This window comes from Triticum aestivum, chromosome 4B, assembly GCF_018294505.1.
Source record: "Triticum aestivum cultivar Chinese Spring chromosome 4B, IWGSC CS RefSeq v2.1, whole genome shotgun sequence".
Classification (NCBI taxonomy): domain Eukaryota; kingdom Viridiplantae; phylum Streptophyta; class Magnoliopsida; order Poales; family Poaceae; genus Triticum; species Triticum aestivum.
This window is the reverse complement of record NC_057804.1, coordinates 519,088,975-519,115,200: the sequence shown is the minus strand read 5'-3', so window position 1 is coordinate 519,115,200 and position 26,226 is coordinate 519,088,975.

Sequence of the window (26,226 nt, the reverse complement as noted above, 5' to 3'; positions counted from 1 at the left end):
CGTGGATGGCAAGATTGGTGTCTGGATAAGTTATTTCCTTCTCTACAAACCGACTCTGTACAACCCTAGATCCCTCTGGTGTGTATGTAAACCAGAGGGTTTAGTCCGTAGAGGCTATCATAATTCTCATAGGCTAGACAGCCAGGGTTTAGCCATTACGATCTCGAGGTAGATCAACTCTTGTAACCCCTATACTCATCAAATACAACAAAGCAGGACGTAGGGTTTTACCTCCATTAAGAGGGCCCAAACCTGGGTAAACATTGTTTTCCACTTGTCCCTTGTTACCATCAATCCTTAGATGCACAGTTCGGGACCCCCTACCCGAGATTTGCCGGTTTTGACACCGACATTGGATACTACAATTTCTTGAATCAAGTGGGAGTTAATCTTCCAGATAAGATAGTGACTGACAGAGTTCTCTAGTCACTATCGCCAAGCTACTAGAACTTCATGATGAACTATAATATGCAAGGGATGACGAAAACGATTCCCGAGCTCTTTGCGATGCTAGAATAGGCAAAGGTAGAAATCAACAAAGAGCATCAAGTGTTGATGGTTAACAAGACCACTAGTTTCAAGAAAAAGGGCAAGGGAAAGAAAGGGAACTTCAAGAAGAATGGCAATCAAGTTGCCACTCCTAGGAAGAAGCCCAAAAACTAGACCCAAGCCTGAAACTGAGTGATTCTACTACAAAGGGAATGGTCACTAGAAGTGGAACTACACCAGATACTTGGCGGATAAGAAGGATGGCAAACTAAACAAAGGTATATTTGATATACATGTTATTGATGTGTATTTTACTAGTGTTCATAGTAACCCCTAGGTATTTGATACCGGCTCAGTTGCTAAGATTATTAAATCAAAACAGGAGTTGCAAAATGAATAGAGACTAGTTAAGGGCGAGGTGATGATGTGTGTGGGAAATGATTCCAAGGTTGATAACATCACCATCGCACACTCTCTCTACCTCCGGGATTAGTGTTGGACCTAAATAAATGTTATTTGGTGTTTGCGTTGAGCTTGGATATGATTGGATCATGCATGTTTATTGCGATATGGTTATTCATTTAAGTCAGAAAATAATTGTTGTTGTGTTTACATGAATAAAACCTTCTATGGTCATACACCCAATGTAAATGGTTTATTGAATCTTGATCGTAGTGTACACATATTCATAATATTGATGCCAAAAGATGCAAAGTTGATAATGAATAGTGCAACATATTTGTGGCACTACCGTTTAGATCATATTGATGTAAATCACATGAAGAAACTCCATGCAGATGGGCTTTTGGAATCACTTGATGTTGAATCATTTGATACTTGCAAACCATGCCTCATGAGCAAGATGACTAAAACTCCGTTCTCCAGAACAATGGAGCGAGCTAATGACTTATTGGAAATAATACACATCGATGTATGCGGTCCGATGAGTGTTGAGGCTCGTGGCGGGTATCGTTATTTTCTGACCTTGATAGATGACTTGAGCAGATATGGGTATATCTACTTGATGAAACACAAGTCTAAAACGTTTGAAAAGTTCAAAGAATTTCAAAGTGAAGTGGAGAATCATCGTAACAAGAAAATAAAGTTTCTACGATCTGATCGTGGAGGTGAATATTTGAGTTACGAGTTTGGCCTTCATTTAAAACAATGTGGAATAGTTTCACAACTCATGCCACCTGGAACACCACAGCATAATGGTCTGTCCGAATGTCGTAACCGTACTTTATTAGATATGGTGCGATCTAAGATGTCTCTTACCTATTTACCACCATCATTTTGGGGTTATGCATTAGAGACAACTGCATTCATGTTAAATAGGGCACTGTCTAAATCCGTTGAGACGACACTGTATGAAATGTGGTTTGGCAAGAAACCTAAGATGTCGTTTCTTAAAGTTTGGGGTTGCGATACTTATGTCAAAAGGCTTCAGCCTGATAAGCTCGAACCCAAATCAGAGAAGTGCATCTTCATAGGATACCCTAAGGAAACAATTGGGTACACCTTCTACCATCGATCCTAAGGCAAGATCTTTGTTGCCGAGAATGGAACCTTTCTAGAGAAGGACTTTCTCTCAAAAGAAGTGAGTGGGAGGAACATAGAACTTGATGAGGTAATTGTACCTTCTCTCGAATTGGAAAGTAGCTCATCAGAGAAATCTGTTCCCATGATGCCTACACCAACTAGAGAGGAAGTTAATGATGATGATCATGAAACTTCAGATCAAGTTACTACTGCACCTCATAGGTCGAATAAAGCATGTTCTGCACCAGAGTGGTACGGTAATACTGTTCTGGAAATCATGTTACTAGACCATGGCGAACCTAAGAACTATGAAGAAGCTATGATGAGCCTAGATTCCAACAGATGGCTTGAGGCCATCAAATCTGAGATAGGATCCATGTATGAGAATAAAGTGTGGACTTTGGTGGACTTGCCTGATGATCGACAAGCCATTGAGAATAAATGGATCTTCAAGAGGAAGAAGGGCGCTGATGGTAGTGTTACTATCTACAAAGCTCGACTTGTCGCAAAAAGGTTTTCGACAAATTCAAGGTATTGACTACGATGAGATTTTCTCACTCATGGCGATGTTTCATAGCGATGTTTAAGTCTGTCCGATTCATGTTAGCAATTGCCGCATTTTATGAAATGTGGCAAATAAACGTCAAAACTGCATTCCTTAATGGATTTCTTAGAAGAAGAGTTGTATATGATGCAACCAGGAGGTTTTGTCGATCCTAAAGGTACTGACAAAGTGTGCAAGCTCTAGTGATCTATCTATGGACTGGTGCAAGCATCTCGGAGTTGGAATATATGCTCTGATGAGATAATCAAAGCATATGGTTTTATACAGACTTATGGTGAAGCCTGTATTTACAAGAAAGTGAATGGGAGCTCTGTAGCATTTCTGATATATATGTGGATGACATATTGTTGATTGGAAATGATATATAATTTCTGGATAGCATGAAAGGATACTTGAATAATAGTTTTTCAATGAAAGACCTCGGTGAAGCTACGTACATATTAGACATTAATATCTATAGAGATAGATCAAGACGCTTGATAAGATTTTCAAATAGTACATACCTTGACAAGATTTTGAAGGAGTTCAAAATGGATGAGTCAAAGAAGGAATTCTAGCCTGTATTGCAAGGTGTGAAGTTGAGTAAGACTCAAAGCCCAACCACGGCAGAAGATAGAGAGAGAATGAAAGTCATTCCCTATGCCTCCGCCATAGGTTCTATAAAGTATGCCATGTTGTGTACCAAACCTACCGTGTACCTTGCCATGAGTTTAGCAACGGGGTACAATTTTGATCTAGGAGTAGATCACTAGACAGCGGTCAAAGTTATCCTTAGTTACCTAAGAGGACTAAGGAAATATTTCCCGGTTATGGAGGTGATAAAGAGTTCGTCATAAAGAGTTACGTTGATGCAAGCTTTAACACCAATCCAGATGACTCTGAGTCTCAATCTAGATACGTATTGAAAGTGGGAGCAATTAGCTAGAGTAGCTCCATACAGAGCATTGTAGACATAGAAATTTGTGAAATACATACGGATCTTAATGTGGTAGACCCGTTGACTATACTTCTCTCACAAGCAAAACATGATCACACCTTAGTACTCTTTGGGTGTTAATCACATAGCGATGTAAACTAGATTATTGACTCTAGTGAATCCTTTGGGTGTTGGTAAAATGGCGATGTGAACTATGGGTGTTAATCACATAAAGATGTGAACTATTGGTGTTAAATCACATGGAGATGTGAACTAGATTATTGACTCTAGTCCAAGTGGGATATTGAAGGAAATATGTCCTGGAGGCAATAATAAAGTTGTTATTTTATATTTCCTTATATCATGATAAATATTTATTATTATTCATGCTAGAATTGTATTCACCGGAAACTTGATACATGTGTGGATACATAGACAAAGCACCGTGTCCCTAGTAAGCCTCTACTAGACTAGCTCGTTAATCAAAGATTGTTAAGTTTCCTAACCATAGACATGTGTTGTCATTTGATGAACATGATCACATCATTAGGGGAATGATGTGATGGACAAGACCCATCCCTTAGCTTAGCATATTGATCGTTCAGTTTTATTCCTATTGCTTTCTTCATGTCATATACATATTCCTTTGACTATGATATTATGCAACTCCTGGATACCGGAGGAATGCCTTGTGTGCTATTAAACGTCACAACATAACTGGATGATTATAAAGATGCTCTGTAGGTATCTCCGAAGGTGTTTGTTGGGTTGGCATAGATCGAGATTAGGATTTGTCACTCTGAGTATCGAAGAGGTATCTCTGGGCCCTCTCGGTAATACACATCATAAGGAAGACTTGCAAGCAAAGTGACTAATGAGTTAGTTCCGGGATGATGTATTACGGAATGAGTAAAGAGACTTGCCGGTAATGAGATTGAACTAGGTATGAAGATACCGATGATCGAATCTCAGGCAAGTAACATACCAATGACAAAGGGAATAACATATGTTGTCTTTACGGTTCGACCGATAAAGATCTTTGTAGAATATATAGGAGCCAATATGAGTGTCCAGGTTCCGCTGTTGGTTATTAACTGTAGAGGTGTCTCGGTCATGTCTACATAGTTCTCGAACCCGTAGGGTCCGCACGCTTAACGTTCGATGATGATTTTGTATTATATGAGTTGTATGATTATGTGACCATATGTTGTCGGAGTCCCGAATGAGATCACGGACATGACGAGGAGTCTCGAAATGGTCGAGAGGTAAAGATTGATATATAGGACGATAGTATTCGGACACCGGAAGTGTTCCGGAGGGTATCGAGTACATATTGGGTCATCGGAAGGGGTTCCGGGCACCCCCGACAAAGATATGGGCCTTATGGGCCAAGAGAGGGACAAACCAGCCCACAAGGGGCTAGTGCGCCCCCATATAGGCTGAAAATAGTAGGAGAAGGAAAGAGGGGAAGGGAAAAAGTAAAGGGGAGTATTCGGCCTCCCCCTTCCTTCCCTCCCCCTCTCTCTTTCCTTTCTCCTCCAGTTAATAAGGAAGGGAGGGCCGAATTGGGAGGAACCCCAAGTAGGATTCGGCGTACTTGGGGCGCCCCCCTTGGCTGCTCCCTCTCCCTCCCACCTATATATATATATATGAGGGGGGAGCCACCTAGAACACACAACAACATCTGTTAGCCGTGTGCGGCGCCTCCCTCCACGGATTACACTCTCGGTCATATTGTCGCGGTGCTTAGGAAAAGCCGTGCGCGTATCACTTCACCATAACCATCACCAAACCGTCGTGCTGACGGAACTCATCTACTTCCTCGACACTGTGCTGGATCAAGAGTTCGAGGGACGTCATCGAGCTGAACGTGTGGAGAACTCGAAGGTGCCGTATGTTCGGTGCTTGATTGGTCAGAACGAGAAGAAGTTCGACTACATCAACAACATTGTCAAACGCTTCCGCTTTTGGGTTTCGAGGGTAGTAGACATACTCTCCCCCTGTCGTTGCTATGCATCTCCTAGATAGATCTTGAGTGAGCGTAGGAATTTTTTTTGAAATTGCAAGTTGCGTTTCCCAACAGCCTTATGGACCAAGAGAGGGAACACACCAGCCCACAAGGGGCTGGTGCACCCCTATACAGGCTGACCCTATGAGAAGGAGAAGGAAAGATGGGAGGGAAAGGAAAATGTGGAGTAGGACTCCCCCTTCCTTCCCTCCCCCTTCCTTCCCCCTTCTTCATACAAGGAAAGAGGGGGCGCAGGAGGGCAGGAGCCCTAGGGCCGGCGGCCAGCCCCTTAGGGCGTGCCCTGGATGCCCTAGGCTGCCTCCTCCCCCCTCCCACCTATATATATATATATATATATATATATATATATATATGGGGAGGGGGAGCCACACAGGGACACAACATTGTCTTAGCCGTGTGTGGCGCCCCCATCCACCGTTTACTCCCTCGGTCATATTTTCGTAGTGCTTAGGCGAAGCCCTACGGAGATCATATCACCATCACCATCACCACGCCGTCGTGTTGCTGGAACTCATCTACTACCTGAAAGGATCGAGATGGACCTAGAGGGGGGTGAATAGGTACAATTAAAAAAATTAATTGTTACTTAGCAATTTTAGGCAATAATGCGGAATATGAAGGTGAGCCTAACAATTGCAAGTAAGATTGCTAAGAGCTAAGCAAGGAAGCAAGTAACACAAGTATGAGAGTAAGCAAGCACAATATAGTATAAGTAAACACTAAGAGACAAGTAACCACAAGTAGGAAGTTAGGGTTAGAAATAACCGCAACCCTGAGAGACGAGGATGTATGCCGATGTTCACTTCCTTGGAGGGAAGCTACGTCACCGTTTAGAGAGGTGGGTGTTACCACAAAGTCACACCAATGCCACAAAGTCTCACCCTATTCTCTCTTTGAGATATTACCACGAAGGCGATTCCCAACCACTAGTGGTAGACCTTTAGGTGGTCTCAAAACACTCACAAACTTTCCGAGGGTAATCACAATGGTCGATTCCTCTCCCAATGACTCCTACCGCCTAGGAGTCTCCAACCTCCAAGAGTAACAAGTTCAAGGGAACCGCTCAAAACTTGCTTAAATCACGAATTCCTTTGGTTGAGAGGAGAGAGAGAGAGAGAGAAAGAGAGAGAGAGAGAGAGACGACCTATCTTTTGATTGGAACACCACTCAAGAATCCGCACAAACACTCTTGGGATCTAGGATTTGGTGGAAGCAAGAGAGAGTGAGAGAGAAAGGTGTTCTTGAAATCTATGCACTGCGTTGGACCACTCCCCCACGGGGTGGGAAGAGGATATTTATAGTCTAAGTGCAAAAGTGGCCGGTGGAGGTCACTTATGCTGCACAGACACCGGACGTCCGACAGGTACCAGATGTCCAGACAGAAAAGTTGGAACGGACATCCAGCAGGCACCAGTCATCCGACACACAGTTAAAAACAGAGATCTAGTGTAGTAGGTGTGAGGGAAGACGCACACAGAGTGGAAGTCCGAGAGTGCCGGTCGTCCGAAAGGAACAAACTTCTGTTTATACAAATTGTGACCTGGATCTCGCGAATATATCGATTCCATCCAATGATGACACTATGACTTCAGTTCGATTGATTCTTAACAAATTAGTATTTTCAATTTGTGAGGGATGCAAGGGAACCGTAGACAGGCAAGTAAAATCCAATCCACGAAATAATTTGATCCATGGACGGCACCCGCATCGAAACAGTGCTTTACCCCTAGATGTCCAGTCAACTACTGCGCCTCAACGCATTTCGGGGAGAACCAGCTAGCTCTGGGTTCGAGTCCCTGGCTCCCAATTGATTGACCTGCAATAATACCTATGGCTTCTCCCAATTCAACTAGATCACTATGAGTAGTTTTTCAAGATAATTCAGATTTGTTGGCGAAAAAGCAAAGAAATAGGTTCGTCATTCCATTACAATATCATGAAGAACAAGCGTCTCTGTGAAGTGGCACCAGATGGTCGGTCACCACCGGACATCCGAAAGCCCGTCGTCCGAAGGGAATGGGAATCCAAGAATATCTCTCCTGTGACATGCCACCGGACATCCCGAGAGCACCGGACATCCGGAGGACTGGGAAGCACCAGACGTCTGGAGACCGCCGGTCGTCTGGACATAAACAGAGGCCAAAAGGCCTACTAAGATAGGAACACTACATAAGAGATTTTATTCTAGATTTTGATCAAGTATTTTGCGAGAACCAGTGATCCCCTCTTAATAGTGCAAGATCCTTATACTCAAATAAAAGTAAAACAGAGAAGGATCTATAGCTTTGCATCTTGTGTCACTTTCCTTTGAGTATCTTGAATATGTAAGTTTTGAACCACACTAATATCTTCCTGAAACAAAACCTGTGAGGCACTTGACAAAATTGATTAGTTCCCTATATGTATGTTGTTAACAACTTATCAAAATAAGATTAAGGGCATGATTGCAGTTTCAATCTCCCCCTTTTTGGTAGTTGATGACGACATACATAAAACTCTCAAAAATAAATAGACTTATGAAGCTCATGAGAGATTTATAACAGAGCTCCCCCTTATTATATGCATGGTGAAACTGAATATGGTCGAGAGCTCACATAGAACATTTCAAAGCACAACATGACAACATACAAATAATGCACCATAGAGCTCATCTCAACATACATAGGTAGCATAAAGTTAAGAACACATATATCACATCATAGTGATTTAACTTAACACATAAAACATAATGGTCCAATGAGCTCAACATAGTGGTTCATCATACATAAATAATAGACAAGTAAGATAAGTCTATGATAAATCTCCTCGCCCTTTGCATCAAGTACCCGAAAGGGGAAGGCACCACAAAAGCCACCACATCCTCAGAGATCATCACTGTCATCATCATCGCTACGGGCACCACTGCCTCCTGCCTCATCAAAGAAATCTGCCCATTCAGGACCATAAGGGAAGCCAAAGTCGGAAAGAGGAGCATCAGGAAGACACTCATCCTCACTCACATCTGTGGCTTTTGGAGGCTCTCAGACGAGCCTTTGGAGCATTCTTAGAAGAGACCATGCGAGTGACCGCATCATGATTTTGAGAACAGTGGAAGGAGAAGGCCTTCATCATGGCTGAATGGGCCTTCTTGAGAAAGTGAGCAATGCGGCCAAAAGACCCCGAGCTAGGGGGAGTAGGGCGAGACTGAGTAGCAGACTGTTGAGTAGTTGAGGATTTCTTGGGAGCCCAATCATCCGCCATATGAGGTGGAATGACCCACCGCGGATGAACATGAGTCCGAGCAATGGTAAAAGGAGCAATACTCTCAATGAAGGCCTAAAGAAAAGGAGCATGAGGAAAGGCCCGCTTGTATTGACAACTATCAAGACGAATCTCATGCCACAGTAAGTGAGGAACATTGATCTTTCCGTTGGGATGTTCATAGAGATGATACATGAGATCAATACAATACCCGTTACAGGAACCTTTGTCACCCATCTTGGGATAGATGGTGTGGATGACACACTGATACATAATGAAAAAGGGAGCTCACCAAATAGATACTTGATTGAGATCTTTCCCTTTTCCAATTTATCAAGCTCAGTAATAGGTTTGAGAAGATAGCCACATGCCTCAATGTTTTTGGGAGCATGATTTGGGTTAGATTTATGAATTTTGAAACCAGTGTCAAGAAACCCAAGAGCTGCAACAAACTGAGCATAAGAGGCGGTTAGCTTGGTGTCATAAGTCATCCAGGTGATGGTCTTGTCAGGACCAAAGAAACACGTGGCATAAAACTGATGAATAGCAGAATGATTGTAATCATGGTGAAAACCAAATGGAGCAGCAAGACCGGAGGACTCAATGAGTTCAATGGCTCCCGGATATTTCACGGGATGAGAATGGATATGCTCTAAGTCAACATAGAGATGAGCAGACAACCCCTTAGGAACAATGACTGTAGTGAAAATGTCTTCTTGAACGTTGGTACGAAAGCGAGAATCCATCGAGTCATGCTCGACAGAGAGCTGGTCAACATCGCGATGAAACTTAGGTAGGCTCAGACTAAGGTGAATTCCTTGATTTCACGACCTAGAGAGGGAGGAGGCTCAAAAGAAATGCGGCGAGCATCACCGGGAGGCTAATTTGGAGGCGGAGGAGGCATGTAGGAGGGCTTCCACATTCGAGGCTTGGGAGAATTTGCCCGAACAGCAACATACTCCGCCCATTTTTTGTATTCCATCTCCTCTTCTTAGTCAGAGCCTTCAGGTGAAGAAGTATCCTCGTTGACAGGCTGTTTCGCAGCCTGCTTACGCGGACGAAGACGCGCTTGCGAGTCATCCGAGCCACCCCGACGAGACGCGTGACCCAAAGAGCCCCAGGTATTTTTGTGAGCGGTGTGCTTGATTTTCGGCATGGCTTGGTCAGCCACACCGAGCTGGATCTAGGTGAGGAAGGATCGGCAGAGGATCTACCCAGTAGTGAAGGACTCCGGCAACGGTGAGGCACTATGACAGCGGGGGACAGAGGAAGAGGATAGGGAAAGGGAGAGAGATTAGGGTAACGGCCCGGTCAAACCCCTTCCCCGTTTTTATATAGGTTGCGGATTTTACCGGACGACCGACAGATGTCAGACGTCCTGGAGCTGATGAATGCGCCATATACGTCAGGTAACGGACGATCGGAGATCCCCAGACGTCCAAGCCCTGGGACGACTGCTGAGGGATGACGAGAAAAACTGCATAGCCACCAGACGTTCGAGAAGTGCCGGTCAACTGGTTGCTATGAGTCACTGGACGTCCGACATATGTCGGAACTCCGGTGTCAAATGACAGTGATGACAGAAGGATATACTGAAATATATATTTATATATGATGAATCTCACATAGTGTTTAGCTAGACACACAAATAGTGTTTTGATTAAGAAAAGTGGCACATAGAGCACAAAGAACATGAACATATGACAAAGAATTGATGACCCACGAGAAACTACATAAGCTGCTCCAATTATTGGGCGGTAGCCTAGGCCACCATGTTTGAGTAACCGTGGTATGGTGCTACAAGAATAAGACCCTTGAGCCCATTTGCCACAACTCCATCATTGAAAGTACCATGATCACACAATGATGTCATAGTGACTTTAAGAGTGTTTAGTTTATTTGTACATCATATAGGGCGAGAGAAATCATGAGTTGAATGTCTCCCCCTAAATACATGCCTACATTAAGACAAGACATTAAGTAAATGCATGCATGGGTATTAGATTTCACATAATGTTATCAAACTCCAAGATACCAAGTTCACGCCTGAGTAGACAAAACCTTGCTTCATCCAATGGTTTGGTGAAAATGTCGGCGAGTTGCATATCCGTACAAACATGAGCAATATCAATGTCACCCTTTTCCACATGATCTCTCGAGAAATGATACCTAATATCAATGTGCTTGGTGCAAATATGATCTTTGGGATTCTCAGCAATACTGATGGCACTTTCATTATCACATAGAAGAGGCACATGTCTATAGGTGATACCGCAATCCTTCAAAGTTTGCCTCATCGATAGTAATTGAGTTGCACAAATGGCGGGCGCAATGTATTCAGCTTCGCTGGTGGAGAGGGCGACACAATTTTGCTTCTTCAAGGACTAACTTACCAAGGAGCGTCCAAGAAATTGACACGCACCGGAGGTGGACTTTCGTCCCACTTTGTCTCCAGCCCAATCCGCATCCGTGTACCCAATGATATCAAACTTGGCATCCGTGGGGTACCATAGACCCAACTTTGGGGTGTGAACAAGGTAACTAAGAATATTCTTAACCATTTTATGATGACTTTCCCTGGGGGAAGCTTGAAATCTAGCGCACATGCATACACTGAACATGATGTCTGGTCTAGATGCACAAAGATAAAGCAATGAACCAACCATAGAGAGGTAAAGAGATGGGTCAGAAGGGATATCGTTTGTGTCTTCAGTGAGTACAATTTTTGTTGGCATGGGTGTCTTACATGGGCTAGCATTTGTCATGTCAAACTTCTCTAGAATATCCTTGAGGTATTTTGTTTGAGACAAGAAAATTCGTTCTTGAAATTGTTGAATTTGAAGTCCGAGAAAGAACTTCAAGTCCGCATTGAGTGACAATTCAAAGTTCTTGGTCATGGAAGTCACAAACTTCTTGCACAAATGAATGTTAGGACAACCAAAAATGATGTCATCTACATAGATTTGGCATAAGATCAAATCACCCTTTTCCCTCGTAGTAAAAAGAGTGGGATCGGTCACCCCTCTAATAAAACCATCATCAAGTAGAAACTTCTTAAGATGATCATACCAAGCACGAGGTGTTTGTTTGAGGCCATACAAAGCCTTGTGAAGTTTATACACATAGTCTTTGTGATCGGGATCAACGAACCAAGGTGGTTGTGATACATATACTTCTTGTAGAGGACCGTTAAGGAAAGCACTCTTTACATCCATTTATGCAATGTAAAACCATGATACCTCTCCGTCATATCTATAGTTTTTGATTGTTTCATGCCAATATTATTCAAGTTTTACATCCTGTTGGCAACTTTCTATATGATTTTTTTGGACTAACTTGCTTATCCAGTGCCCCAGTGCCAGTTCCTACCTGTTGCCTGTTTTTGTATCGCGGAAAATCCATATCAAACAAAGTCCAAACGTGATGAAACTCCACGGAGAATTATTTTGGAATATCTGTGAATTTTAGGAGTTGGAATCAGTGCAAACAGAGGCCCATACATACCATGATACACCAGGGCGCGCCCCAGGCCCCTGGCGCGTGGTGGTGGGTTGTGCTCACCTCGTACGTCGGTTGGAGCTCTACTTCGGGTGCAAGGAAGCTTATATCAGGAAGAAAACTGTGTAAAAAGATCAATGCGATCGGAGTTACGGATCTCCGAGAATATAAGAAACGGTTTTCAGCCAGATCTAGGGAGCGCGAAACAGAAGAGAACAGAGAGGGAGATCCAATCTCGGAGGGGATCATGCCCCTCTGCCACCATGGAGGCCATGGACCAGAGGGGGAACCCTCCTCCCATCTAGGGGGAGGCCAAGGAAGAAGAAGAAGGAGGGGGCTCTCTCTCCCTCTCTCTCCCGGTGGCGCCGGAGTGCTGCCGGGGCTAGGATCGTGACGATGATCTTCATTAACAATCTTGCGACCATCAACACCAACTCTCCCCCCTCTATGCAGCGGTGTAACACCCCTTCTCCCCGCTATAATCTCTACTTAAACATGGAGCTCAACTCCATATATTATTTCCCAATGATCTATGGTTATCCTATGATGTTTGAGTAGATCCGTTTTGTCCTATGGGTTAATTGTGATCTTGGTTGGTATGATTGTATATTTTATTTTGTTGTTGTCCTACGGTGCCGTCCATTCTCGCGCAAACGTGAGGGCTCCCCGCTGCAGGGTGTTGCAATATGTTCATGGTTCGCTTATGGTGGGTTGCGAGAGTGACTGAAGCTTAAACACGAGTAAGTGGGGTATGGCGTATGGGAGTAAAGAGGACTTGAACTTAATGCTATGGTTGGGTTTCACGACCTTAATGATCTTTAGTAGTTGCGGATGCTTGCTAGAGTTCCAACCATAAGTGCATATCATTCAAGTAGAGAAAGTATGTTAGCTCATGCCTCTCCCTCATATAAAATTGCAAGAATGATTACTGGTACTTGTTATCGATTGCCTACGGACAAATGACTTTCTTGTTGACAAAAGCTATCCACTTTTACTACCTTGCATTTTATCCATAGTTTTATTCTTGAAAAGTACTAGTAGTTTTATTATTGCAAATAGTTTCATACTTGTTTCCGGTAAAGCAAACGTCAAGTGTACGTAGAGTTGTATCGGTGGTCGATAGAACTTGAGGGAATATTTGTTCTGCCTTTAGCTCCTCATTGGGTTCAACACTCTTATTTATCAAAGAAAGCTAAAAACGACCCCCTATACTTGTGGGTTATCAAACCATTGAAAGTAGCATAGGCAAGTAAAATGCGAATAGATTCAAGACGGGCAACGGGTGAGGGAGTCCTGTATTAGGGGGTCCTCGGGTGTCCGGGCTATTTGATATGGGCCGGACTGATGGGCCGTTAAGATACATGTAGAAGACTCCCCCCCGTGTCCGGGTAGGACTCCCGTATGCGTGGATGGCAAGATTGGTGTCCGGATGTGTTATTTCCTTCTCTACAAACCGACTCTGTACAACCCTAGATCCCTCCGGTGTGTATATAAACCAGAGGGTTTAGTGCGTAGATGCTATCAGAATTCTCATATGCTAGACAGCTAGGGTTTAGCCATTGCGATCTCGAGGTAGATCAACTCTTGTAATCCCTATACTTATCAAATACAACAAAGCAGGACGTAGGGTTTTACCTCCATTAAGAGGGCCCAAACCTGGGTAAACATTATGTCCCACTTGTCTCTTGTTACCATTAATCCTCAGACGCATAGTTTGGGACCCCCTACCCGAGATCTGCTGGTTTTGACACCGTCATTGGTGCTTTCATTGAGAGTTCCACTGTTTCATCAAAAGAAGGATCGATGGCTCACTTTGTCATCGGCAGCAATGCTGCGTCCGGTGAGAGTTTTCTCCCTGGTCAACTCTTTGTGTTTGGCGGCTTCGCTCTGCATGCCAATTCAACTGGTCACCTCGAGCAGATGGACAGCTACGCCCCTGGTCATCAGATCAGGTTTGGAAGTTTGAACTACATCACTGATATCCGAGGAGATTTGATCTTTGAAGGGTGCTCGGCCTCGGCCGCCGCCCCTCATCTACAAGAGGGAAGCCCGTCGGACCCACCATCAGATTCCACCCAAGGATCAACTCTGCCTGCCCTAGCCTTAGATCCAGAGCGGACAACTCTATCCAAAGACGGGAGGAAAAACCCCGTCGGACTCTCTCCCATTACGGAACCTCCAGCCGGAGACCCAGAGGCAACCATGCCGTCAGCGGGGCCGGAGTCAAACCTGACTCTTCCTATCATCGAGAAGTTGGACTCGTCTCTGGATGTCAACTCCCAACTCCCGAGGTCTGCGTCCCTTGAGCTTGGTCAAGTAATGATTACCGGACCCAGCTCCGCAGGTTCTCAGGAACATGTCCAGCCTTTGCTCCTAAATGAGGCACTGGACTTATTACAATCTCTCGCCATCACGGAAGTGTCACTTCCGAACTACACCCATCCTGAACCGGGTGCTGAGAGCGGGGAATTTGACGCCCCACCCACCACCCACTTAATAACCACTGTCGAGGACCTAACCGACATGCTAGACCATGCCTCCGAAGACATCGATGGTATGGACAACAATGCCAGAGCCGAACCAAGCCAAAACCCGCCTATCATGGGGTGTTGGACGGCCACTTCTATTTACGATGTGTACATGGTGGATACGCCCGATAAGAAGGACGATGATGACACTCAAGATCCGATTGAAGACAAACCCATCGAGGCACCACCAAAACGCCAACGTCAGTGGCACCGCTAAAGATCGTGTTAGGAAAAGGAAAGCAATACCGGCACCGGAGATAATGACACTCCGGACAATGCCGAAGACTCGGACCACCCCGTCGAGCCTGTGCTCGAGCAGGATGAGTGGAAGAGGGACAAGTCAACCCCGACGAACTTGTCGATAATGAGGATTCGGAGGATAGTAAATATCTACCTATCTCCGATGAGGATGTCAGCCTCGGCACTGAAGATTTCATTGTGCCAGAGGAACCCCTCGAACAAGAACGCTTCAAGTGATAGCTCATCACCACTGTGAGGAGCCTGAAAAAGAAACAACAACAACTTCAAGCCGAACAGGATACGCTCGATGACAGATGGACCAAGGTCATGGCAGCCGAAGAATACAACCTCGAGCGCCCAATAAAGAGATACCCAAAGTGCAGGTTGTTACCAGAATTATTTGACGAGGCCCTTGAGCCAATACCGTCAAGATACAATCATGCTGATCAACCGGACCGACCACCACGTGGACGGGACAAAGCGGCTACTTACGCCAAACACCAGCTCATGCCACCTTGCCATACAGGCAAAGAGGTAGAAGCTCCGGGCTACACCTACGACTTATGTCAGGACCTGGACAATAGAGCTGGCCAGACCAGATCAATCTATGGATCAAGGGGACGTGCTCCAACACGAAACGACGACCATCAAGCCTGGCGCGACAAGCATAACCAAGTTCTGACCGAGAACCGAACACGGATGTCATCTGAACTTCGTCGTCATGTTGCCCGATATAGAGGCGCCACACACCCCATGTGCTATACCGATGAGGTAATGCAGCACCCATTTTTGGAAGGGTTTAAACCCGTAAACATCGAGGCATACGATGGAACGACAGATCCCGCTGTATGGATTGAAGATTTTCTTCTCCACATTCACATGCCTCGTGGTGATGATCTCCATGCCATCAAATACCTCCCCCTAAAGTTAAAAGGAACATCACGACATTGGTTGAATAGCGCCCCAGAGAACTCCATTGGTAGTTGGGAGGACTTGGAGGATGCTTTTCGAGAAAACTTCCAAGGCACATATGTCTCGCTACCGGACGCTGATGACCTTAGTCATATAGTCCAGCAACCCGAGAGTCATCCTGCAAGCTCTGGACTCGATTCTTAATTAAAAAGAACCAAATCATCGACTGTCCGGACGCCGAATCCTTAGCAGCCTCTAAGCATAGTGTCCATGACGAATGGCTCGCCCGACACCTCGGTCAGGAAAAGCCAAAAACTATGGCAGCTCTTGTTGCACTTATGACCCGCTTTTGCACGGGCGAAGACAGCTGGTTGGCTCGTAGAAGCAACAGTACCAGCAACCCCGGTACCTCTGAAGCCAGGGATGGCAATGGAAGGCCACGACACCAACAAAAACAAGCATCAGAACAACAACAAAGAAACCGAGGATACAATGTTAAACACCGGATTCATGTCATCCCTGACAAATCCGTTCAGCGGAAGAAGTCGTTCAAAGGAATTAGAGACGGTCCTTCCAATTTGGACAAAATATTAGATAGGCCTCACCAGATTCATGGCACCCCTGACAAGCCTGCCAACCACACCAACAGAAACTGCTAGGTTTTCAAACAGGCCGGTAAATTAAATACCGAACACAAGGGGAATGGAACCCCAAGCAAGGACGACGATGAACCCCGCCCTCCGAACAAAGCGGGGCAGAAGAAGTTTCCCCCGGAGGTGAAAACAGTGAACATGATATATATCAAACATATCCCAAAGAGGGAGCGCAAGCGCACACTGAGGGACGTCTATGTCATAGAGCCTGTCGCCCCAAAATTCAACCCATGGCCGGCTTGTCCGATTACCTTCGATCGCAGGGACCACCCAACTAGTATCTGTCATGGAGGTTCGACAACCCTGGTACTCGATCCCATCATCGATGGATACCCCCTCATTAGAGTCCTTATGGACGGCGGCAAGAGTCTGAACCTGATCTATCAAGACACTGTCCGTAAGATGGGTATTGACCCGTCAAGAATCAAGCCTAGCAACACTACCTTTAAAGGAGTGATACCCGGCGTGGAGGCTCCCTGTACAGGCTCCTTAACATTGGGAGTAGTCTTCGCTTCTCCGAACAACTTCCGAAGTGAAGACTTGCTCTTCGATATTGTCCCTTTCCACAGTGGTTATCACGCGCTGCTTGGACGGACTGCTTCCACCCGCTTTAATGCAGTCCCACATTATGCTTACTTAAAGGACAAAATGCCCGAACCACGCGGTGTCATCATAGTCAATGGAAATATGGAGTGCTCCCTCCGTACTGAGGAGCACACCGCGGCTCTTGCAGCCGAGGTACCGTCCGGCCTCATCAAGCCGAACAACTCATCGGTCATTAAGACCCCTGACACCGGCAAGCGAGTCCGAGCCACACTATAGCACAATAGCTCAGCAGATCCAGAGCTCGCATAGTAGTTCGAGCTCCGCCGATCACCCCATAAGGTTGCGGCATACGTACTGGAAGTGCATAATTATGCACTTAAAATACCTTAGGCAGAGCTGGGGGCATACTACAGAAAAGGTCTATAGTATGGCTTGACCCTATTTGGACCTTAACCTTTTTTCTCTTTTGGTTTTCTATTAAAGGTTCATTCAAAACCTATCTACTCTAAGGTTGTTCGGGGGCTCTTATCTAGGCTCCCCTTTTTATAGGCGACCACCGACTTTTCCTCTCAAAGGATTTTTCACCAAGGAGAAACAGCGCAGATGTGCGACAGGGCACCTCTGGGATCTTCAAGACCACTGTTTTTTAGGCCTGTGTAAAACATTCCCTTGTGTAAACCCTCGGCATGTATCATAGCCTTGATATTCATGGCATTATGTGTAACAGCGCCTCACGACACATTAACAAGGATATAAAGGAAACAGTTGATAACCACTTCCATTTGGTACAAATTTATTTCGTCATCTGTATTCCCCTCCTTACTCCAGATTGCCAGAAGTGTTTTAATGCGCCCTTAACACCAGGGCTGTATTTGGCTCTACACGTTTTCAATAGTCTGAACACCTGTAGGGTACTCTTCGATGTCTCGAATATTGCTCTATATGCATCGGCTCCGAATCATGTCTTTGGTCTATAGTTGGGTTGCCCGGCTCCTGCGTTTACCACCTTACGTTTCGCTAGTTCGGCTAAGGTAGTAAAGGGAGAACTACTGCGATTGTATTACTGGCTTGTCCGGTCAAGTACCTCAATAGTGAAAGCCGGAAACTGACTGTCATGATAAGGCGAGAGCTGGTCAGTGATTCGGCGACTTAGTATTATACTACAAATTGTTAGCGATTTACCCCGTGTTATACGAGGGATTGGTCTTTTGCCCAGCCGCGTTGTAAGGGCACCATAGTCCGGATTGTCGCACACACACCAGGGGCTAGTACTTAGCCCCACAGTCAAACTCCTATGGCTAAGTGAAAGTAATAAAGCCGCATAGTCTGATTGCCTATTTCACCTCGCGAACGCCTCCTTCACGGACCAAGACATTGGATAAAGAGCGGTCACGTGTTACGCTGAACACCCTCGTAGCATCTACCTAGGGGCTGAAGCCGACGACTGGCAACTTTCAAAAATAAACGGGCGCATAGGAGGAAAAATCGCTTGCAAACAAAAGGCGCAAACATAGATATATTACAAGCATGGGTTCATAACATAGTTTTTACAACCCGAACACTACTAATCAAATATCACGTCCTTCGAACACGCCCTCTACTATTCGGGCCTCGGCCAGGACGTCCTCGAAGTATTTCTCCGGCTTGTGGTGGTCCTTGCCTTCAGGAGGGCCTGCGGTTGCCACATCAGTGGCCTTCATCTTTAACCAGTGCATCTTGACATGGGCAAAGGCCATCCAGGCACCTTCTATGCAGGCCGAGCGCTTTACAGCGTCAATCTGGGGCAGCGCATCGCCAAGCCGCTTCACCAAACTGAAGTAACTACTGGGAATTGGTTCAGCTGGCCAAAGCTAGACTATTAGATCCTTCATGGCCAAACCGGCCACCCTATGCAGCTCCATCAGCAGCTTCAGTTGGTCGTTCAGGGGCGTCGGGTGCTCCGGCGCAAGAAATTGCGACCAGAACAGCTTCTCGGTCGAGTTCCCCTCTCGGGCTCAGAAGAACTGTGCAGCATTGGTGACACTCCTCGGAAGATCCGCAAATGTGTCTGGAGAACTCCACACCCGAGTGAGCAAAGGATATCTTGGACCGCCAAATATACCCTGCAAAAGAAAGACCTTACATGCCGCTATCTCCATCGCCTGTCGGATCTCCGCGCGAGCACTCCGGGACTCGACCCGCGCCTCCTTAACCTCCTGGAGAGCTTTGGCGGGTTCTATCGATTGTGTCGAAGTCTTCTCCTTGATATCTTCACATTTAAGGATGGCATCCTTGAGCTCCTATTCGACTTCAGCCACCCGAGCTTCATGTTGGCAGCGGGCGGCCTGCTCGGTCTTCAGTTCCGCAGCCGCTTTGTCAGCGGCTGCCTTGTTTGCCTTCGCCTCTTTCTGGGCTTGGGAAAGGGTGCCTTTGAGGGTCTCGACCCCGGCTGCACCAACTATGCTCATAATCAAAGCATTACATGAGTTAGTCTCTGAATATAACTATCACTTATGATATACAATTAAAGAACACTAGACGCATACCTTGCATCTCATCGAACCACTTGTTAACGTGGTCGATTTCTTCATCGGCCAACTTAAGCTTCCGATTGAGTTCGGAAAATTCTATGGCCTGGGCGGTTGCCGCCAATAGGGAAGCCTTTTAAGATTAATAGAGAAGTAAGTCAGCTTTCCAAAATTTTCTGTGATCCTCTTTCCGGTCTCTTTCACACCGGACAGAGCCTTAGGGGCTACTCTCTGTATATAGGGATATTCCTCTATACATGGAAAAGCGTTTAGAGCATTACGTCGCATACCTCGAAGCATGTCAGTACGCTGGTAAAGGCTTCGTTCAGTCTGCTCTTGGCCGACTGAACCTTCTCCACCACCACACCCATCAAGGTGCGGTGCTCCTCCGTGATGGAAGCACGTCGCAGTGCTTACACTAGAGTGTTTGGCACCTCCGGATTAGTGGAGGCCACCGACGAAGCTGATGCTCCTCCCTCCTTCGAAGAAGGTTGTTCACCTATTCCCGGAGCCGCATTGGTTTCCGGAATGGTGTCTGACTGGGGCTTGGATTGTTGGGGGTCCCCACCGTCGGTTGTCATAGGGGTCGCCTCCCCTATGTTTTCGGCGGCCAAGGTGTTAACCTCGGGCGCTTTCTCCACAGCCTCTCCCGCCCCTCCGCGGCTAGGGGAGGTCCTTAGGGACAACACCTCAGTATCATCCATGGTGATGGGTGAGGAGGCTCATGGCGGCGTCTCGCTCTCTGCCATCTCTGGTGGCAGAGAATTCCCCTCCGATATGAAGGGTTCGGGAGATTGCGGAGAGGGCTGAAAGGCACATGGCATAATAAATTATATAATACAAATAGGAGAACGGAGGATAAACGGTGAGTATCTAAAAACTTGCGATTTGGCTAGGGGCTTTGCCCTAAGAGACCTTTTCGGGACCTGTTCGACGTCTGAGTCTGAACAGTCCTGGAGGATCAACTTCCCCCTCTTGGGCACCTCCCCCTCCGGGTCTTTGGAGGCCACCCTTTTATTCTTCCTCCCCTTAAGAGGGGAGTCTCTTTCCACTTCCTCCTCCTCTTCTTCCTCATCTCCCTCATGGGAAGAGATGGCTTCAGTCTCTCCGGACATAGCAGCCAAAGGACCCTTGTGGCGGGGGCCGCCCTTGGCCTCCTTGACCTTCTTCTTCTTGCCCTTCTTTTCCAGCGCCTAATAGGGCGCCGAAACCAGCATCTTTGTTAGCTGGGGAGTGGCCACGTCTTCAGGCAGCGGTGCTGGACACTTTATCCGCTCCACCTTTGCCGTCCAGCCCTACATGAAAGACAGATGATATATTATATCTAAATTTATTGACCAAATAGGTACTCAGGAAAAGTATTCTTACCGGCGAGGCCGGATTCTCGACGTCCAGACCCATGTCTTCGGTCTTCTTCGGCCACGTTTTCTGGGCCTTGAAGAGCCGCTTCCAAATATCTTTGTGCGTTGTGCCGAAGAAGCGCTTCAGGGTTTGTGGCTCCTCCGGATTGAACTCCCACAGGTGAGAGGCCCGGAGTTGGCAGGGGAGAGTGCGGCGGAAGAGCATCACCTGAATCACGTCTGTGAGACCGGTGTTCTTGCCTATCATGTTGATGATGTGTTTTTGTAGCATCAACACTTCTGTTGTGGACCCCCAATCCAGGCCCTTGGCGGTCCACGAGGTGAGTCTCGTAGGGGGTCCGAATTTGAAGTCGGGTGTGGCATCCCACTTGGCGTCACGGGGTTCGGTGATGTAGAACCACTCTTGCTGCCACACCTTGACAGTCTCCACAAAAGCCCCCTTTGGCGAAGCGGCATTGGGAAGTTTACTTACCATGGCACCACCGCAGTCCGCGTGCTGCCCATCAACCACCTTCGGCTTCATATTAAAGACCTTTAGCCATAAACCGAAGTGTGGGGGGATGTGGAGTAGAGCTTCACATACGATGATGAACGCCGATATGTGAAGGAAGAAATATGGGGCTAGATCATGAAAATCAAGCCCATAATAGAACATGAGGCCCCTGACGAAGGGATGGAGGGGAAACCCTAGCCCTCAAAGGAAATGAGGGATGAATACGACCCTTTCGCCGGGCTCCAGAGTAGGGATGACCTGATCTTTGGTGGGAAGCCTATGCGCGATGTCCGCGGACAAGTAGCCCGTGGCCCAGAGCTCCTTGACGTCCTTCTCGATGACGGAGGAGGCCTCCCACTTGCCCTTACACTACTGCAGGATGCTGCTAATGCGACACTACGATCAGAGACCCTTCGAAGAAACAGTGTGCGTTGCAATAATCACAAACGATGGTGTAAAAAACATCAAAAAAGGTGCAAAACGTTTTTGATGACGGATGCATCAAACACGGTTCAGATTTTAGTTGCAGTGCGATGCACGGCATATGGTTCAGTTCAATGAAATGTTTGCAATGAGGAAGAAGAACGGAAACGGGTAGCCAGATGAAGGCGTGTCCAATATACGGCATATAGTTCAATCGGATTAACTATTTGTGATGAGGAGGAACAACAGAAACGAACAACTAGATAAAGGTGTGTGCGATTGAGGGCATACGCTTCAGAAGGATTAACTATTTGCGATTAGGCAACAAAATAGAAACAGTCAGCTAGATCAAAGGTGTGTGTGACTGATGGCATACACTTCACAGGGATGAACTGTTTGCAATTAGCCACAACAAACAGAAACAGTTAGACAGATCAATGTGTGTGCGCTAGACGGGCACACATTCTAATTAAAAGAAGCGTGCACGATGTAAATAAGGAGCGTGCACGGTTCTTGGAACAAGACATGTGTTGACATTGCCTATTGCGGTGCACCAAACGCCACGTACGCGGCCGAGAAAGTGTGCCCATGTTACGCCGTCCGGGAATAGTGCCACACTTAGAGATTATAGAACCATCAATAAATTATGAGCCTGCATCCTGTCACATTCCAAATTGCAAACCTGTTCACACCAATCAAAACCTAAACAGTTTCCCACTTAGGAGCGTATTAGTACTCAGTTATAAATACTACTACTCCAAGATGACTACACATTCCTCCTCAACTCCTCATGCAGAAAAAACAAACAAGTCATTCATCATCGTTCCCTTGCGTCTGCCATGGCCAGCGTGAGTTCTGGGTCGATAGATTGCAACCAGGGAGAGGCAAGCATGGAAGCGGAAGCACGAGAGATGTCCCGCCTCACCGTGAAAGCAGCTGACATGTCCCACCGCGCGGCCGTAGCAGCATAGAGGTCCCGCTGTTCCACCGAAGCAGCATGGAGGTCCCGCCGCGTCGTCGATGCAGCAGACCGGTGCAGCTGTGCCGTGGAAGCAGCAGAGATGTCCGGCCGTGCCGTGGAAGCAGCAGAGATGTCCTCCCATGCCATGACGTCCTGGGAAAATGTCTCGCGAGCAGGCGAGGACTCTTACAGGCGCATGCATGCAATCGTCCATATGGATCAGATCTCTGGCTGGGTGAGGTTGCAGGACGACATGAAAGCCTCATTTGAATAGGCTACCGGCGTCATCCGGCAACTAAGGAAGAGCAAGGAGAAGCTCCAAGACGAGCACGACCTGCTGAGGACGAAGATCGTCGGAAGTGCAGAGCACGAGGAGGAGACCACTGCCTAGTTAAAGAGGACCAGCATCATCATCGAGAAACTTATGGACGAGAATATTGTGCTGCGCATGAAGCGCAAAAGGCTGGTGGAGGAATCCGTGGATGCTCTCAAGCAGCATATTGAGGACAGGAAAGAGCTCATCACCGCTCGCCGCAGAGACTAGTTCCCGCAGCCTGCAGCAATGCATCAAAAAGTAGAGATCAGCGAGCCAGATCGTTGTCTTCCTTCTTTTGCCCTTGTGTATTTCGGGCGTTGCCGCATGTGATTTTTTTAGTTATGTTCCTAAATATTTAAGACAATTATTATCCACTGTCATCGTCATTATATTCATCATCAAGATCCGTGCAAAACTTTCTTTTCAGATTTTCATTTTTCTCTCTTAGATCTTAGTCTAGTGACACATAGCCACGCCCTGAAATAGGGGCTCGGGCGCCATTAATGGAGACGTTGGGAGGGAGGTGCGTGGCGGATAGAGGTCAAAGGGCTCTCCTCCCGATGAGCACGCGTAGGGGTCTGATCATACGCCTCCCATACTCAAATAGCTACCTTGCACGACACCTCCTAGCCAATAAAAAAGGGACGTGTGGCGACACGTAATTGGTAAGTTGAACGCCCATGATTTCAATAATAGTTGTGTTTCTGATTTGTAACGTGACAGCACTTGTTCCAAAATGGCTTTGTTGACTGTTAATGTGTGCGCCTTCGCAAAAATCGGACAGAAAAATTACCACATCATGTTGGTGCCATGACACCATGCCAAGTTTCATGATTTTCAGGCGTGTTTTTGGATTTACAGGAATTAAAAAAAATGAAGTTTCTCAATCTTTCCGGCCATGCCACGACGCCCAGATGTTTGAACTTCATTGGTGCCATGTCATGACACCATGCCAAGTTTCATGATTTTTAGGCATGTTTTGGATTTACATGAACTAAAAAACCAAATTTCTCTTTCCCATTTCATGCATGGGACCTATAAATTCACCCAAGGACACACATCTGATTATTCAACCAACTTTGGCCACTAGAGCATGTGCTTGTAGTTCAAATTTGAATTCTGCACATTAAATGCCCAGAAATTCAATTAATGTATATAAGAGTCCAAACAAACTCGAAATAATTCCAAAAGTTTAGCATGATACTTCTATTTGGTCTATTTTGCCCATGTAAAAAAATAAGGCGGGAGAAGGCAGTGTCTGTATGTCTTTTCGCACACGGAGGTGGCACACGTTCCCTCTCGGGACCACGAGCCTTCTTGAGAGAAGCTCCGGTTTGCAAGATGCTTATACCAAAGGTTGTTCCAATTCGGCCAAAAACAATACCGCAACATGTTGGTGCCATGTCATGACACCATGCCAAATTTCATGATTTCCAGGTATGTTTTGGATTTACATGAATTAAAGAACCAAGTTTCTCTATTTTTTGACCGAGCCACGAGGCCCAGATGTTTGAATTTCATTCCCATTTCTTGCATGGGACCGAGAAATTCACCCAAGGACACACATGTGATCTTTCAATCAACTTTGGTGCACTAGAGCATGTGCTTGTAGTTCAAATTTGAATTATGCATATTAAATGACTAGAAATTTAATTAATTCATAAGAATGGCCAACTGAACGTGGAATAATTCCAAAATTTAGCCCGATACTTCTATTTGGTCTAATCTGCCTGTGTAAAAAAATTAAGGCGGGAGAAGGCAGTGTACGTATGTCGTTTCGCACACGGAAGTGACACGTTCCTCTCGGAACCATGAGCCTTCTTGAGAGAAGCTCCGGTTTGTAAGAAGCTTATACCAAAGCTTGTCCCAATTCGGCCAAAAAAATTACCGCAACATGTTGGTGCCGTGTCATGACACCATGCCAAGTTTCATGATTTTTAGGCGTGTTTTGGATTTACATCAATTAAAAAACCAAGGTTCTCAATCTTTCCGGCCGAGCCATGACACCCAGATATTTGAATTTCATTCCCATTTATTGTATGGGACCTATAAATTCACCCAAGGACACACATGTGATTTTTCAACCAACTTTGGTGCGTTGGAGCATGTGTTTGTAGTTCAAATTTGAATTGTGCATATTAAATGACCAGAAACTCAACTAATGTATAAGAAAGTCCAAACAAACCCGGAATAATTCCAAATTTTAACGCGACACTCATATAGTTCTATGTTGCCTTTGTAAAAAAATAAGGGGGGGCAGCGTATATCGTTTTGAACACAAAGGTGACACGTCCCCCCTCGGGAACCACGAGTCTTCACGAGAGAAGCTTCGGTTTGCAAAAAGCTTATACCAAAAACTTGTCCAAATGCGGCCAATTTTTTTATCACAGCATGTTGGTGCCATGAAATGACACCATGCCAAGTTTCATGATTTTCAGGCGAGTTTTGAATTTCCAGGAATTTAAAAACCAAGTTTCTCAATGTTCCCGAGTGAGCCACGACGCCCAGATGTTTGAATTTCATTCCCATTTCTTGCATGGGACCTATAAATTCACCCAAAGACACACATGTGATTTTTCAACAAACTTTGGTGCACTGGAGCATGTGCTTGTAGTTCAAATTTTTATTATGCACATTAAATGTCGAGAAACTCAATTAATCCATAAAAATGCCAAACGAACCCGGAATAATTCCAAATTTAAACACGACACTCATGTAGTTGCATGTTCACTGTACATAAATGTTCTAGCAATTCAAACACCATCCTTTCCCTCCGTAACACCATTTTGTTTTTAAAAACATAATGAATAAATCAAGTATACCACAAACATTTTACTAGAAAGAATCATGTGGGATGCGATATAAAATGGGAAAATTTTGTTTTTGCCACTCTAGATTTTGCTAATTTTCCTTATGCCACTCTATATTTTGACATTTCACTTCTGCCACTCTTAGTTTTTGACAATTATCACAATTGCCATTCGCGTGGCAAAAGCAAAATTTTCGG